This window comes from Chrysemys picta, unplaced genomic scaffold (assembly GCF_011386835.1).
Source record: "Chrysemys picta bellii isolate R12L10 unplaced genomic scaffold, ASM1138683v2 scaf65, whole genome shotgun sequence".
Taxonomy (NCBI): Eukaryota; Metazoa; Chordata; order Testudines; family Emydidae; genus Chrysemys; species Chrysemys picta.
Window position 1 is genome coordinate 156270 of NW_027052772.1, and position 18172 is coordinate 174441.

Genomic DNA, 18172 nt, shown 5'->3' on the forward strand with positions numbered 1-18172 from the left:
CAGGCTTCGTTCCTTTTTCCAAAGACTCGCCTCTAGGTTGCAGAGAGAGATCTACGTGCACAAAGTGTTCGTCCAACCTGCAGCAATTGAGGCATGCTCTGTCCTCAGCCAGCAAGAACAGGCCTTGCCAGAGAAGCCCCAGAGAAGCAAATTCTCATGGACCATCCTATCAGGCATGAAAAGACTCTGTGTCTGTAGCCAATCTGACACCTCGATGGCAGATAGCGATGAGGAGAGAACAGTTTCCTCACCAAGAAGGTGGACGCACTTGTCCCTGAAGAAGAAAGCAGCTGAGACCCAGGTGGAGTCAGAGGAGGTGAAGCTGCAGGAGAGTACAGAAAAAGTCAAACTGGGAATTTGGCTTTGCACTTTTCTCTCTGTCTCTCCCAAGCTCTGATCCTGTTGCCCATCCCCACAGACCTGAGTGCCTCCCCCGTGAATTAGATTGGCCTAGGGAGATCTCTGGCAGAATTCATTTCTACGTCCCCTGGGTAGGAGGCTCTTGGCATCATTTACTCCCCCTGATTAATGAAGCTCCACCGCCCTCCTGGGAGGTAGGAATTCTACCCATTGGACACCTGGGGAAACTGAAGCCCAGAGAGCTCCGTGACTTGCCCCAGCCTGCACGGTGGGGCAGGGTTACCATCGAACCCAGGAGAACACCCTGGCCAGGGCTCCTAGAACCAACGCTGCCTATTGGGGAGTCTGACTGTGTTGCCCTTCAGTTGTTCCTGCTGGGAATTCTCAGCCAGGCTGTGACGAGGCGATTCTGGCGGGACCCAACGGAGAGTGCCAGTTCAGGACAAATCGCTTCAAGCAGGGCACTTACAGCCCAGGGCTGGGGTCTTCCCACCTCTAAGGCAAACCAAACCAGCCAGACAGAGAGGACTTTGGTTTTTCTCCACTGGCTAACCACAAGTCACACCAGCAATTCCCTTAGACACTCCAGTTTCCCAGTATCACTACCAGTGCCACTCGTTATGGGGATGAATGGTTATGAAAACCAATACCCCTGTCATAACTATAAAGGGAAGGGTAACAGCTGTCCTGTGTACAGCACTATAAAATCCCTCCTGGCCAGAGACTCCAAAATCCTTTTCCCTGTAAAGGGTTAAGAAGCTCAGGTAACCTGGCTGGCATCTGACCTAAAGGACCAATAAGGGGACAAGATACTTTCAAATCTTGGGGGGGGGAAGGTTGTTGTTTGTGTTCTTTGTTTGGGAGTGTGTTCGTTCTCGGGACTGAGAGGGACCAGACATCAATCCAGGTTCTCCACATCTTTCTAAACAAGTCTCTCCTATTTCAAACTTGTAAGTAAATAGCCAGGCAAGGCGTGTTAGTTTTCCTTTGTTTTCTCAACTTGTAAATGTACCTTTTACTAGAGTGTTTATCTTTGTTTGCTGTACTTTGAACCTAAAACTAGAGGGGAGTCCTCTGAGCTCTTTAAGTTTGATTACCCTGTAAGGTTAATTTCCATACTGATTTTACAGAGATGATTTTTACCTTTTTCTTTAATTAAAAACCTTCTTTTTAAGAACCTGATTGATTTTTCCTTGTTTTAAGATCCAAGGGGTTTGGATCTTGATTCACCAGGAGTTGGTGGGAGGAAGGAGGGGAATGGTTAATTTCTCCTTGTTTTAGATCCAAGGGGATTGGATCTGTGTTCACCAGGAGTTGGTGGGAGGAAGGAGGGGGGATGGTTAATTTCTCCTTGTTTTAAAATCCAAGGGGTTTGGATCTGTATTCACCAGGGAATTGGTGAAGGTTTTTCAAGGCTTCTCAGAAAGGGAAAAATTGAAATGGTGGCAGCGGAACCAGAGCTAAGCTGGTAGTTAAGCTTAGAAGTTTTCATGCAGGTCCCTACATTTGTACCCTAAAGTTCAAAGTGGGGATCCAGCCTTGACATGGTGGTAGAGTGGTGGGATCATTTTAAACCCAAAAGCCAGTGAGATTTTTTTTTCCTTCTAGCTGCTTGGAAAGCCGAGCTGGAGGTAGATAGATGCATATCTTATCTCTCCTTGCCTGAAGGCAGAGGTGTTAAGTTTTTTTAACAGGTACTTTGTTAAGAGAAGTGTTCAAATGGGCAAACAAAGGGAAAGGGAATTTAGAAGCTGAATTGTTTTTTTTTCTTTTTACATCCTCGGGAGTAGCTAGTTAGAAAGTCTCTGTTAACTCAGCAGCAGCCAGAGCTGAGAGCTTCCCAGTTTCAGTCAACTGCAGAGGGGGTGACCCAGCACAAAAAAACAGGAAAATGACTACAAAAGAAGAAAAAGCCAAAGAGGAGGCCCACAAGAGAGCTATGGAGCTGAAAGAAAAAGAGATGGAGGAGAGAGAAAAAGAAAGGAAACATGAACTGGAACTAGCCAAGGCTAAGCAAGCTTTCACCCCCATCCCTGTTCCTAAGCCGTCCACCAGGGCCCCGTCTGGGTTACCAGAGACCCAGACAAAGATGGTGGAACAGGATCCCCTGCCAATGACTGCAACAGCCGTAGTGGATCCAATCCCAGAGACCCAGCCAAAGCCAGTCCCAGAACCGGAACTGGCAACGCAACCAGCACCAGGACCATTGCCAGCACCGAGTCCAGCGCTTGCAAACCCGTCTACAACTCCAACGCCAGAGGGCACCAGCGAGCCTGACCTGGCGGAAGCAGCAGATAACCCTACCCAAGAGGCTCAGCCAGAGCCTGAGATACCACATAGTGCACCAGCGGACCACAGTCAATGGAAACAGCCCCAGCACCTGCATCACTTCCAGAGGGACCAAGCCCCAGTCCACAGTCCAAGGAGGAACTGATGTCTCCAGCATCAAGGGAACAGTTCCAGGCCGAGCAGGAAGCAGATGACAGCCTTCAGAAAGCTTGGGTGGCGGCACGGAGCACCCCAACGCCTCTCAGCTCTTCGAACCAATCCCGGTTTGTTGTAGAACAAGGACTTTTATACAAGGAGACTCTTTCTGGTGGGCACCAGGAAGATTGGCATCCTCAAAGACAGTTGGTAGTTCCCACTAAGTATCGGGTAAAGCTCTTGAGCTTAGCCCACGATCATCCCAGTGGCCATTCTGGGGTGAACAGAACCAAAGACCGGTTGGGGAAGTCCTTCCACTGGGAGGGAATGGGCAAGGACGTTGCTAAATATGTCCGGTCTTGTGAGGTGTGCCAACGAGTGGGAAAGCCCCAAGACCAGGTTAAAGCCCCTCTCCAGCCACTACGCATAATTGAGGTCCCATTTCAGCGCGTAGCTGTGGATATTCTGGGTCCTTTCCCAAAGAAGACACCCAGAGGAAAGCAGTACGTACTGACTTTCATGGATTTTGCTACCCGATGGCCGGAAGCAGTACCCTTAAGCAACACCAGGGCTAAAAGTGTGTGCCAGGCATTAACAGACATTTTTGCCAGGGTAGGTTGGCCCTCCGACATCCTTACAGATTCGGGAACTAATTTCCTGGCAGGGACCATGGAAAACCTGTGGGAAGCTCATGGGGTGAATCACTTGGTTGCCACCCCTTACCACCATGAAACCAATGGCCTGGTGGAGAGGTTTAATGGAACTTTGGGGGCCATGATACGTAAATTCGTAAATGAACACTCCAATGATTGGGACCTAGTGTTGCAGCAGTTGCTTTTTGCCTACAGGGCTGTACCACATCCCAGTTTAGGGTTTTCACCATTTGAACTTGTGTATGGCCGCGAGGTTAAGGGGCCATTACAGTTGGTAAAGCAGCAATGGGAGGGGTTTACGCCTTCTCCAGGAACTAACATTCTAGACTTTGTAAGCAACCTACAAAGCACCCTCCGACACTCTTTAGCCCTTGCTAAAGAAAACCTAAAGAATGCTCAGGAAGAGCAAAAGGCCTGGTATGATAAACATTCCAGAGAACGGTCCTTCAAAGTAGGAGACCAAGTCATGGTCTTAAAGGCAATCCAGGCCCATAAAATGGAAGCATCGTGGGAAGGACCATTCACGGTCCAGGAGCGCCTAGAAGCTGTTAACAATCTCATAGCCTCCCCCACCTCCAACATAAAGCCTAAGGTATACCATGTTAATTCTCTTAAGCCCTTTTATTCCAGAGAATTAAACGTTTGCCAGTTTACAGCCCAGGAAACAGATGACGTGGAGTGGCCTGAAGGTGTCTACTACGAAGAAAAAAAGGATGGTGGCGTAGAAGAGGTGAACCTCTCCACGACCCTTGGACGTCTGCAGCGACAGCAGATCAAGGAGCTGTGCACAAGCTTTGCACCAATTTTCTCAGCCACTCCAGGCTGGACAGAACGGGCATACCACTCCATTGACACAGGTAATGCTCACCCTATTAGAACCCCACCCTACCGGGAGTCACCTCATGCCAAAACTGCTATACAAAGGGAGATCCAGGACATGCTACAGATGGGTATAAGCCGCCCCACTAAGAGTGCATGGGCATCTCCAGTGGTTCTAGTTCCCAAACCAGATGGGGAAATACGCTTTTGCGTGGACTACCGTAAGCTAAATGCTGTAACTCGTCCTGACAACTATCCAATGCCACGCACAGATGAGCTATTGAAGAAATTGGGACATGCCCAATTCATCTCTACTTTAAACTTAACCAAGGGGTACTGGCAAGTACCACTAGATGAACCCGCTAAGGAAAGGTCAGCCTTCGTCACCCAGGCAGGGGTGTATGAATTCAATGTACTCCCTTTCGGGTTGCGAAATGCACCCGCCACCTTCCAAAAACTTGTAGATGGTCTCCTAGCGGGATTGGGAGAATCTGCAGTTGCCTACCTCAGTAATGTGGCCATTTTTTTCTGATTCATGGGCAGAGCACATGGAGCACCTGAAAAAAGTTTTCGAGCGCATCCAGCAGGCAGAACTAACTGTTAAGGCTAAAAAGTGTCAAATAGGCCAAAACAGAGTAACTTACCTGGGGCACCAGGTGGGTCAAGAAACTATAAATCCCCTACAGGCCAAAGTGGATGCTATCCAAAAGTGGCCGGTTCCAAAGTCTAAAAAACAGGTCCAATCCTTCTTAGGCTTGGCTGGATATTATAGGCAATTTGTACCCCACTACAGCCAAATCGCCGCCCCGCTGACAGACCTAACCAAAAAGAAACAGCCAAATGCAGTTCAGTGAACTGATGAGTGTCAAAAGGCCTTTAACCAGCTTAAGGCAACACTCATGTCTGACCCTGTACTAAGGGCCCCAAACTTTAACAAACCGTTCCTAGTAACCACAAATGCGTCTGAGCGAGGCGTGGGAGCAGTTTTAATGCAGGAAGGACCGGATCAAAAATTCCATCCTGTCGTGTTTCTCAGTAAGAAACTGTCTGAGAGGGAAAGCCATTGGTCAATCAGCAAAAAGAAATGCTATGCCATTGTGTACGCGCTGGAAAAGCTACGCCCATATGTTTGGGAACGGCGTTTCCAACTACAAACAGACCATGCTGCGCTACAGTGGCTTCATACCGCCAAGGGAAATAACATAAAACTTCTTCGGTGAAGTTTAGCTCTCCAAAATTTTAATTTTAAAATACAACACATTTCAGGAGCTTCTAACAAAGTGGCTAATGCACTCTCCCGGAAAAGTTTCCCAGAGTTAACTGATTAACAATTGTTCTTAAAATAAAACATATTGTTAGTTTTTATATAATCAGTAGTATGTCTAAAGGTACATGTGTCTTATTAACTCTGTTTTCTCCTAAAACTCCAGAAAAAAATCACAGCCAGTGTGAAACCAAATGTCCAACACTATCTGTGATTTGGGGGGCGTGTCATAACTATAAAGGGAAGGGTAACAGCTGTCCTGTGTACAGTACTATAAAATCCCTCCTGGCCAAAGACTCCAAAATCCTTTTCCCTGTAAAGGGTTAAGAAGCTCAGGTAACCTGGCTGGCATCTGACCTAAAGGACCAATAAGGGGACAAGATACTTTCAAATCTTGGGGGGGGGGGGGAAGGTTGTTGTTTGTGTTCTTTGTTTGGGAGTGTGTTCGTTCTCGGGACTGAGAGGGACCAGACATCAATCCAGGTTCTCCACATCTTTCTAAACAAGTCTCTCCTATTTCAAACTTGTAAGTAAATAGCCAGGCAAGGCGTGTTAGTTTTCCTTTGTTTTCTCAACTTGTAAATGTACCTTTTACTAAAGTGTTTATCTTTGTTTGCTGTACTTTGAACCTAAGACTAGAGGGGAGTCCTCTAAGCTCTTTAAGTTTAATTACCCTGTAAGGTTAATTTCCATACTAATTTTACAAAGATAATTTTTACCTTTTTCTTTAATTAAAAACCTTCTTTTTAAGAACCTGATTGATTTTTCCTTGTTTTAAGATCCAAGGGGTTTGGATCTTAATTCACCAGGAGTTGGTGGGAGGAAGGAGGGGAATGGTTAATTTCTCCTTGTTTTAGATCCAAGGGGATTGGATCTGTGTTCACCAGGAGTTGGTGGGAGGAAGGAGGGGAATGGTTAATTTCTCCTTGTTTTAAATCCAAGGGGATTGGATCTGTGTTCACCAGGAGTTGGTGGGAGGAAGGAGGGGGGATGGTTAATTTCTCCTTGTTTTAAAATCCAAGGGGTTTGGATCTGTATTCACCAGGGAATTGGTGAAGGTTTTTCAAGGCTTCTCAGAAAGGGAAAAATTAAAATGGTGGTAGCGGAACCAGAGCTAAGCTGGTAGTTAAGCTTAAAAGTTTTCATGCAGGCCCCTACATTTGTACCCTAAAGTTCAAAGTGGGGATCCAGCCTTGACAACCCCAATAAAAGAAAAAAGTTCTCCCAATCCCAAAGGACCAAGCCCCAGACCCAGCTCAACGTCCAAATCAGAGCTTACCCACAAATCACGCTGTTGCCAATCCTTTAGAATCTAAAATCTAAAGGTTTATTCATAAAAGGAAAAAGATATAGATGAGAGCTAGAATTGGTTAAATGGAATCAATTACACACACAGTAATGGGAAAGTTCTTGGTTCAGGCTTGTAGCAATGATGGAATAAACTGCAGGTTCAAATCAAGTCTCTGGAACATCCCCAGCTGGGATGGGTCATCAGTCCTTTGTGTAGAGCTTCCATTTGTAGCAAAGTCCCTCCACGGGTAAGAAGCAGGATTGAAGACAAGATGGAGATGAGGCATCTGCCTTTTATAGTCTCTTCCAGGTGCAAGGACACCTCTTTGTCCTTACTGTGGAAAATTACAGCAAAATGGAGTTTGGAGTCACATGGGCAAGTCCCTGCATACTTTGCTGAGTCACAAGGTGTATCTGCCTTCTCTCAATGGGTCAGTTGTATAGCTGATGGTCCTTAATGGGCCATCAAGCAGGCTAGGCAGAGCTGACACCAACTTGTCTGGGGTGTCTCCCAGAAGCATAGCATAAGTTTGAAATACAGACAATATAAAGCCAATATTCATAACTTTAACTACAAAAATGAAACACACATATAGACAGCATAATCATAACCAACAAACCATAACCTCTCCATAGACCCCTTACACGACAACCTTTATACAATATTTGCTGCAGATATATAACAGTGGTTGCAACAGTGATCTATACAGTTACAGATTATGTCAAGAACGTCACACCCCAAATGCAAAGTTGATGCAGGAAGGGATGACAAACATCCCTAACTGCATCCCAAGAGCTCCCCATCCTGGGTTCTGTCTCACTACAGCTAGTCTTGGGTTAGAAGCCGTACCAGTGTATAACAGAAATGGTTTATCAAAGTCATGTTCAATAACATGATTGAATCTCTTTACAAACTCAAGGTAAAACTTGGTTAGAACAATAGTGGATTGAATCTGCTCTTGCAGCATGGTTCCTGTATGTCTCATGTGATCTTGCCAAGAGCTAAAGAACATAGCTACTTTATTCATAAAAGCTCTGGCAAATGTTTGGAACCCAATTAACATCAAGCCAATGTAGATATTAATGTTGTTCGTAGTATAGGAATCTTGGCATTTAGCCGTGAAAGCAATATGGTAGTGTGCCTTAGTTTCCCTTTTCATACAGCACATCAGATCTGGAATGTCTTTTCCCCTGTGAAAAGTTCCAATGCTGTTTACAGGCATTAACTGTGAAACATTAGGATAACAAGGTCTTTGAACATAAAGTATGTTCTTATGTATTACTCTTAACATGTTCAAGGGATTTTCCAAAAGATTAGGCACATTGTACATTTTTCAGTTCTTGCTAATAGCAAGACATTAGTTACAAAAATTACCATTAGCAATAACAACAAATCCATTGCAAGTGTCCATTTACAATCATTTTTGTCATGCCACACCTTTGGCCCAAAACCATTGGGTTTTTGGCATTTTAGGGTTAACCTGTGGCTTTCCTTTGCAAAATCAAGTTCTCTTTTTCCTCCTTGTCCTGAAGGATCAAACCCTGATTTTTCTTGCTTAACAGAATTCACTGGCTGATTGGGTGGGCTCTCTGTGCTAATAGCTATTAGCAAGTCTTTTTTCTCCCTGCCAGCCAGGTAATTTGCATCAACACAGACACTAGCTTTTAGATTCTCAGCTGCTACCAATTTCAAGGCTGGACACTCATTCTTCCCTTTAGCAGGATTGGGTTCTTCTCCCCTCCCCCCCCCTCCCCCGCCCACACACACACCTTTTGCCTAGAAGGTTGAAAACGGAAACTTCCTGCTTACAGGAATTCCTTTGCTGGCTAGGTGTGTTCACAAGTGCGGACCCTGACGCACAGACTGCTCACTCAGGGCTTGGCTACACTTGCGAGTTACAGCGCAATAAAGGAGCCTGGGTGCACTAGCTCACTCCCCGTCCACACTGGCATGGCACGTAGAGCGCTCTGACTCTGTGGCTACAGCGTGCCTGGTTCTCCACCTCGGTGAGAGGAATAACGTTTGCTGCGCCTTGGCTACAACGCCCGGGCATCAGTGTGAACGAGGTGTTGCGTTACTGCGCTCTGATCGGCCTCCGGAGCGTCCCATAATCCCCTTAAGTCAAGTGGCCACTCTTGTCACTGTTTTGAATTCCTGTAGGAATGCGGAAATGCCCTTTCAAAGCCCCATTTCTGACAGCCAGCATGCAAGCCGTTACTGTGCAATGCTGTGTGAGAGAGAGACGCAGGGGAGAGGGGGGGGTCTGCTGCTGTCTGAACTTACAAGACAGCATGCTGACGTGCTCAGCCCCCCAAAACCCCATTCTCTCTCCCCCCACATACACACAACACACTCCCTGTCACACTCCACCCCACCCCTCCCATTTGAAAAGCACGTTGCAGTCACTTGAATGCTGGGATAGCTGCCCATAATGCACCACTCCCAATGCTGCTGCAAGTGCCGCAAATGTGGCCACGCCAGTGCGCTGTCAGCTGTCAGTGTGCTCTGCCATACTACCCCCCGCCCATTCCCCCCTCCCCCTTATGCCTGGCAACTCCCATGCCCAGTGCCCCTCTGGCCCACAGAGCCCTATAACCAGCACCCCCCACTGCCTAGTGCCTCTCTCACAGCCCCCCCACAACTCCCCAGCACTCCATATTCCTGAGGGAATTCAGCACCAAAACATTAAAAATTCTGTGCACTATTTTAAAATTCTGCAAATGTTATTTGTCAATAAATAAACGTGGAAGCTGCAGCCTGGCAGGGGGAGCCCAGGCCACTGGCTGCCTGGAGGTGGGAGATCACCCTGCAGCCTCCCACCTCCCTTCCCAGGACAGGGACTCGACAGTGAGGCTGCACCCGACCCTGACACATTGTAAGGGATGGGCCTGCCCCAGAAACACCTTTGGGCACTGCCCCTCTGCGCCAGGTGCACCAGGTGTGGGAGGCAGGCTCAGCCCGTCAGGATCCAAGTGTGGAGGGGCTCAGTGTGGGGGGATCCAGGTGGGGCTAACAGGGTTCTGGGTGGAGCAGTCGGGGTGCAGGTGGCTCAGTGGGGGATCTGGATACACAGGGGCTCGTTGGGGGTTGATGGGGCAGTGGGACTCTGTAGAGGGGTCCAGGTGAAGGTGCTTGGGGCTCAGCAGGGGGTGTCTAGGTGTGGGGAGCTCAGTGGGAGGGCGGGTGCAGGGGAGGTGGGGCTCATTGGGGTGGGAGTCCAAGTGAAGCTAGCTGGGGCTCTGTGGGTGGGTGGTACAGATGCAGGGCAGGTGGGGCTAGTCAGGGGAGGGTTCGATGGGGCTGCTTAATGGGCGAGCCTCAGCTGCTGCCAAGGGGATGCTGCATGCTGGGCTCCCGGTTCTCCCCTGTCCCCGCATCCCTCATCCCCTTCTCTTCCCCATCCCATACCCCTTCCCCACTGCCCATCTCCTCCCCATCCCACCCCCTTCCTTCCCTACTGCTTATTTCCCCCAGTCTCCCCACCCCGCCCCAGCACATGCACTCCCTGCTGTACAGAGAACAGGATGGCCCCTCCCAGCACACAGACGGGGAACACCACCGGCACTAGGACCCAAAAGGCTGCGTCCAGCTGCAAAGTCAGCAGAACTGAACAGCCCCCTCTTTCCGCCGGGCAGTTCTGTGGGGACTCCCCAGACACAGCTCCTACAGCCAATCCATCAGCACTGAACAAATACTGCAAGACTAATATCTCACAGGCCCGATTGCAGCAGAGAGCCTCTAAGCCTCACCGCGGGGAGCTTCCCCCCAGGGCCAGCTTTAGCAAGAGCGGGGCCCAATTCCTGGGGGCATGGCTTGCCGCAAGCCCCACCCCCAGGAATCGGGCCCCGCTCCGGCCGGAGCTCCAGCCGGGGTCGTGGGGCTTGGGTCTGGCCCGGAGCCGTTCAGCCAGGGCCGGGCTGGAGCCGAACTGGGGGGCCGGGCCCGAGCCGGGCCAGACCCGGAGCCGAGCTGCGGGGGCCGGGCCGGGCCCGCGGGGGCCGGGCCGGACCCGGAGCCGCTCAGCCGGGGCCGGGCTCGAGCCGGACCCGGAGCCGAGCCGCGGGGGCTGGGCCCGAGCTGCTCAGCCAGGGCCGGGCTGGAGTTGAGCAGAGCCAGGCCGGGCCGGGCCGGAGCCGAGCTGAGCTGCGGGGGCCGGGACGGAGCCGAGCTGGGGGGTCGGACACGGGCCGGGCCCGAACCGGGCCACGGGGCCTGGGCCGGAGCCGAGCCGAGCAGGCCGGACCGGCGCCCCAGGGTCGGAGCTGCTGGGGCTGGAGGTGCTCGGCCGGGGCTGGACTGGGCCGCGCCGCGCCTCCCCGGAACCCTTCTCACACCCCCCACCACCCCAGCTTATCTGGTGCTGCCTGCCCGCCCCTGCTTCTTTTCAGAAGCAGGGGCGGGGGAGGAGCAGGGGGCGGAGCGTTCAGGGGAGGGGAGGAGGGGGAAGTGAGCTGGGGGCGGGGTGGAGAGCTGCGGCGCGGGGCCCTCTTGGCGCGGGGCCCAATTCAGCCGAATCGGCTGAATCGGCCTAAAGCCGGCCCTGCTTCTCCCACCCAGCCCTGAACAGAATATCGCTGCCAGCCTCCAGCTCAGGGCTGAGCCTTCACTTCCTCCCATGCAGCTCTGGGAGAAAGAGCTCCTTAGGCCCCCTGAAGGGGAAAAGCCACAAACAAATCTTCACGTGGCTCTCACACCTCTAGGGGCCCAGGCCAGGCAGGTATCAATCCCAGCCCATGTAGGGTTAGGAGTTCCTGCTGCTCCCTGCTGAGATACACTGACCTTGCGCTGCACTGGGGGGGCTGTCCCCTTTTGCAAGCACGTACTTCCTGTTTCTGGGAAGGAAGAACTACTGCCCTAGTGTTAACTGCCTGCTGCACTGTGCCTGCATCACAATGCCAGAGCCTCCCCAGGCAGGAGACTCCTTTGTCAGCCACCTGGCGACAGGAGCAGGCTCATGTCCACAAGACACAGGTCGTTCGGAGAGACTGGGCAGAGGAAGGAGCCCCATGTCCTGAACTAGGAGAGCTAGTGCCTGAGAAGAGAGCCTCACCCTTATAGCGTTCACCACCCGCGGCGGACAGGAGCGAGCAGTGGCAGTGGGGGGGGAGGAGGGGGCAGGGGGCGGAGAGAAGCCCTGGGCCTGGCCAGCTGAGAGGAGCGAGCGGGGGGGGGAGGAGCCAGTGGGCAGGGGGGCCTCAGGGTGCATCACAAGTGGAGAGGGCAGGGCCAGGTAGGGTGACCAGATCACCCAAGTCAAATATCGGGACGCGGGGGGGGGGGCAAAAAACAAACAAACAAACAAACAAACAACCCTTCCTCCGCAAGTGCTGGAGGGAGGCCCGGGAGACTCAGGGGAAGCGCGGGGCCAGGGTAAGAGTCCGGCCTGGTCCCGAGCAGGCAGGACTCAGTCGGGTGGTAGGGAGAGGAGGGGGGCGGCCTGCGGGGCCAGGCGGCGGCTGTTCTCACCCCCGGGCAGCGGGACTCGGGAGCAGCCGCTGCTGCAGCTCCCACTGCTGCGGGGGAGGAAGCAGCCATGGCACTTGGCGGCTGCGGCTCTGGCGCCCCCGAAGCCCCCGAGCCCGGGCCTGCTGCGGGAACCCAGCAGCGCGCACGCTGCGCCCAGCCCCTGGCCAGTCGTGTCTGGGCTGCTGCCCAGCTGGTGCTATCCCGCGGCGGCCCCGGAGCGGGGGCAGCAGGCCCCAGCCCCCCCGTCCCGCTCGGGTCCCGCAGGGGAACGAACGGGGCTGGGCTGCCGATGCCTCCGCGGGATAGCACCAGCTGGGCAGCAGCCCAGACGCGACTGGCCAGGGGCTGGGCCCAGCGTGCGCACTGCTGGGTCCCCGCAGCAGGCCCCGGCTCGGGGGGTTCGGGGGCGCCGCAGCCGCCGAGCGCCATGGCCGCTTCCTCCCCCGCGGCAGTAGGAGCTGCAGCAGCAGCTGCTCCTGTGTCCCGCTGCCCGGGGGGGAGAACAACAGCCGCCGCTTGGCCCCGCGGGCCGCCCCCCTCCTCTCCCTACCACCCGACTGAGTCCTGCCTGTTCGGGGCCAGGCCGGACTCTTACTCACCCTGGTCCCGCGCTTCCCCTGAGTCTCCCAGGCCTCCCTCCAGCGCTTGCATAGGGGGGAGGAATGGTGAGCCTGGGGAAGAGGCGGGGATTCGGGGAGGGAGCCAATCGGGGGAGGAGGGGGTGGAGTCGGGGCGTGGGGGGGGGGGGCGCGAGCACTTCCGGGCTCCAGGCTCCGGCGCATTTCCTTGTTTGTCCAGTGTCCCGACCGCATGTCGGTCGGGACGCGGGACAAACAAGGAAATATCGGGACAGTCCCGATAAAATCGGGACGTCTGGTCACCCTAGGGCCAGGGCACCATCGGAAACCCGGTACTAGGCGTGGACCCTGAGCAAGGCTTTTGGGTGATGCAGTAATGGAGCTAGGAGGTGATAAGGGGGGTTCTAGGCATCTCTAATCCCAGCCCCACTTCTCCTGTGCCCAAAGCCATGAGCGTGAGCCCACCCCTCTCAGTCTCAGATCCCACAGCCCCAAAGACATGACTGGCCACTCACGCTGTGACCCAATTACAGCTAGGAAGGCTCTCTAGAAAGATAGGAGTGGGAAGAGCAACCCCCTTAGCCTGGCAGGCAGTACGCATCCTTCCCAGTATGGCAGAGACCATGCCTCAAGCGACGGTCCTGGGGCCGGTTTTCTTCAATGTCTTCATTCATGATCTGGAGGATGGCGTGGGCTGCACCCTCAGCAAGTTTGCGGATGACACTAAACTGGGAGGAGTGGTAGATACGCTGGAGAGTAGGGATAGGATACAGAGGGACCTAGACAAGTTAGAGGATTGGGCCAAAAGAAATCTGATGAGGTTCAACAAGGACAAGTGCAGAGTCCTGCACTTAGGACAGAAGAATCCCATGCAACGCTACAGACTAGGGACCGAATGGCTAGGCAGCAGTTCTGCAGAAAAGGACCTAGGGGTTACAGTGGACTAGAAGCTGGATATGAGTCAGCAGTGTGCTCTTGTTGCCGAGAAGGCTAACGGCATTTTGGGCTGTATAAGTAGGGGCATTGCCAGCAGATAGAGGGACATGATCATTCCCCTCTATTCGACATTGGTGAGGCCTCATCTGGAGTACTGTGTCCAGTTTTGGGCCCCACACTACAAGAAGGATGTGGAAAAATTGGAAAGAATCCAGTGGAGAGCAACAAAAATGAATAGGGGGCTGGAGCACATGACTTATGAGGAGAGGCTGAGGGAACTGGGATTGTTTAGTCTGCAGAAGAGAAGAATGAGGGGGGATTTGATAGCTGCTTTCAACTACCTGAAAGGGGGTTGCAAAGAGGATGGATCTAGACTGTTCTCAGTGGTAGCAGATGACAGAACAAGGAGCAATGGTCTCAAGTTGCAGTGGGGAAGGTTTAGGTTGGATATTAGGAAAAACTTTTTCATTAGGAGGGTGGTGAAGCACTGGAATGGGTTACCTAGGGAGATGGTGCAATCTCCTTCCTTAGAGGTTTTTAAGGTCAGGGTTGACAAAGCCCTGGCTGGGATGATTTAGTTGGGGATTGGGCCTGATTTAGGCAGGGAGTTGAACTAGATACCTCCTGAGGGCTCTTCCAACCCTGATAGGCAGATAGACCCAGATTAGTCCATAGGAGACGGGGGGGGGAGGGGAGGCGCAGAGGAAGAGGATGCAGGCAACTGAACATGACAGGTGCTCATGAAAGGAGAGAGAGAGAGTGTTGGAGTGTCAGTTGGCCAACACAGAGAAGAGAGAGAGAGAGAAACCTAGGAGGAAGGAACAAAACTCAGAACAAGGAGTCACCCTCATGAACCCAACTACTGCTAGGGAGCAAACACCACTACTGGCCAGAGAGATGAACAGCCCCCGCAAATGGCAACATCAACTCCCTTGAATCCACAGCTAGTCAGGAAACCCTTTTTCTTGTTTTTTTGTTCTTTTTTTAAACAAACCCACACCCAGCTAATGGGAAGTCCCTGCCTGGAGCCAGGGGGGCTGTGACCAGAGCCCTCACCAAACCAGACACTGATCTCACAGACAGTGACAGCTGCTCCGCTCCCAGCTGGACAGGTCTTGCCTGGCATCAACAACGCTTGCGCTCTCGCTCGCTTTCCATCTCACCACCGAGACGGACTCTGTCCCCCACCCCCACCACACACTTCTTTTCCCTTGGTGCCAAACACAACACAAGAAGGAAAAACAAAAGTTATCATCACAATCTGCCGTGATGGCCAGGCTCTCCTTCTCGCATCTCCCACACCCCAGGGCTCTACCCTGAACCCCCTTCCCATGATGTTGTCAGAGCTACAATTAGAAAGCACCCCACTGCACCTGCACCCAACATAATCACTCGGCACAGGAGACTCTTGTCCCTTCCACTGGTCTTAACCCCACAGAGCCCCAGGCCCAGCTAGGATGCACCTTATTTTTCTTTAGTACTGGGGCTCTCGTCCTCTCCTTCCTATCCCTCTTGGACTCCATCTGTGAGAGAGGACTGGGAAGTGTTACAGACACAGAGACCCTCCCCCAGCTCTCTCTGCGCCCTGGGCTCACACCTGGTTGTCTCCCCAGTCCTTGGCACTGTCCAGCATGTCTCCCTCCACAGAAGTCACCTGATGTCATCTTAGACTCCATCTTCATATTGCTCTTCTCCTTCCCAGAACTCCTGCTCTGCTCCTCAGACCTGTCTGTCCTCAGCTCTGCAGGCAGAGGGGAAGGGGCATCATGGGAACACACATGCCCCATTCCAGACACCACATGGCATCCACAGGGCTACTAAACCATGTCACCTTGTGCCAAAAACCACACCCCACCCCAAAGGAGCAAAACGCCTTTGTGAGCCCAGCACACACATACACACCAAGCCCAGCCAAATTGGGAGCTTGCCCCCCCTTCCCGGGCCTCATGGATGGAGAAGTTTGGTGGGCAGTGGGGGCCCCGAGGGACTGGCTCAGCGTGTGAATGAAGGACTGGGATATATGTGGGGGCGGGACAGTGGGGTTGGGGTGTCCAGGAGGACCCAAGGTAAGGGCCTAGGGGGATTAGGGGTATAGGAGAGTAGGGTTACCAAGTGCACTGTGGGACTGGGGGATTTAGAGAGCCCAGAGAGGACGGGTGGCGCAGGTTGGAGGGCCCCACGGGGGCTGAAAAGGGGAATCCGTCAGGTTGGGGGGTAGCAGAGAGTGGAGATAAGGGACTCGAAGCGCAAGCAGGAGAGCGCAAGAGGGGAGGACTCCTGTCTCATGCTGAGAAAGAGGGACGATCATTGAGTTATCTTAAGTGCCTATACACAAATGCAAGAAGCCTGGGAAACAAGCAGGGAGAACTGGAAGTCCTGGCACAGTCAGGGAACTATGATGTGATTGGAATAACAGAGACTTGGTGGGATAACTCACATGACTGGAGTACTGTCATGGATGGATATAAACTGTTCAGGAAGGACAGGCAGGGCAGAAAAGGTGGGGGAGTTGCGTTGTATGTAAGAGAGGAGTATGACTGCTCAGAACTCCGGTATGATACTGCAGAAAAACCTGAGAGTCTCTGGATAAAGTTGAGAAGTGGGAGCAACAAGGGTGATGTCGTGGTCGGAGTCTGCTATAGACCACCAGACCAGGGGGATGAGGTGGACGAGGCTTTCTTCTGGCAACTAGCAGAAGTTGCTAGATCGCAGGCCCTGGTTCTCATGGGAGACTTTAATCACCCTGATATCTGCTGGGAGAGCAATACAGCGGTGCACAGGCAATCCAGGAAATTTTTGGAAAGCGTAGGGGACAATTTCCTGGTGCAAGTGCTGGAGGAACCAACTAGAGGCAAAGCTTTTCTTGACCTGCTGCTCACAAACAGGGAAGAACTAGTAGGGGAAGCAAAAGTGGATGGGAACCTGGGAGGCAGTGACCATGAGATGGTCGAGTTCAGGATCCTGACACAAGGAAGAAAGGAGAGCAGCAGAATATGGACCCTGGACTTCAGAAAAGCAGACTTTGACTCCCTCAGGGAACAGATGGGCAGGATCCCCTGGGAGAATAACATGAAGGGCAAAGGGGTCCAGGAGAGCTGGCTGTATTTTAAAGAATCCTTATTGAGGTTGCAGGAACAAACCATCCCGATGTGTAGAAAGAATAGTAAATATGGCAGGCGACCAGCTTGGCTAAACAGTGAAATCCTTGCTGATCTTAAACGCAAAAAAGAGGCTTATAAGAAGTGGAAGATTGGACAAATGACCAGGGAGGAGTATAAAAATATTGCTCAGGCGTGCAGGAGTGAAATCAGGAAGGCCAAATCACACTTGGAGTTGCAGTTAGCAAGAGATGTTAAGAGTAACAATGTAACCCTTCTGCCCATCTAAGTTGGCAGCAACAAGGGCCGGGTTCTGTATCTAGGGGTTCCGTTTCAATAACGCAATGCAAAACCGGCTCGAGCCCCCACCCAGTGACCTGGGACAATTACATACCACCCCCTGGGCACCTCTAAGAGGCAATACTTCCCCTCTCGCAAGCACGGAGTCTGAGTGTAACGGAAATTGTTTAATAACATGAGGTAAACAACATCAGCATTAAATGGGAAAAACACCACAACTAGAGTTTTTAGACCAAACCATGAGCGAAGACCCACCCCAGCAAATTGGGCCGTGTCCTCTCCCGTTGGTTCTTGAAACCAGCGACCCAAGAATCACCAAAGTCCCAAAAGTCCACCAATCCCAAAGTCTCTTGGGTCCAGCAACCCAAGAATCACAAAAGTCCCAAAAGTCCGACAACCCCCCAAAGTCTCTGTCCATGATCAGTGCAGCCCCAGAGTTCAAAGGGGGGGGGTGAGCAGGGTGTTAAGGGGCACCTTACGTGATCCGAGGCCAACCGGCTGCTTCTCCGTGGGGTTCCACTGCAGCCTCCACCACGAACTGCTCCACTCCACCCGCAGTCCCACAAACTGCTCTGGCAGCTGCTCCGCTCCGCTCACCGACCTGTGAGCCGCGCTGCTCCGCTCCGCTCACCGACCTGTGAACCGCTCCGCTCCGCTCCGCTCCGCTCCAGCCATCCCTTGGGCCGCTCCCACAAGGCTCTGCTCTGCTAGCTGCTCCTCCAGCCGCTCCGCTCACCCCCGCTAAGCTAAGTTAACTTAGCAATATAGCTTCAGGCTCCCCCACTAGTTAACACAGCCTCAGTGATCTCAGCTCTTAAATAGCTTTAGCTCTTTTGTGATTTCAGCTCTTAGTGATTTCAGCTAGTAGTAGGGGAGCCCCAGTGCTGGTGCACTATTGGCCCAAAGTGAACTCAGCTCAGCAGTCTGTAACTAGACTCCTAAGGGAATCAAAGTTAGCTCTGACATTCAACAGTGGAGAGAGG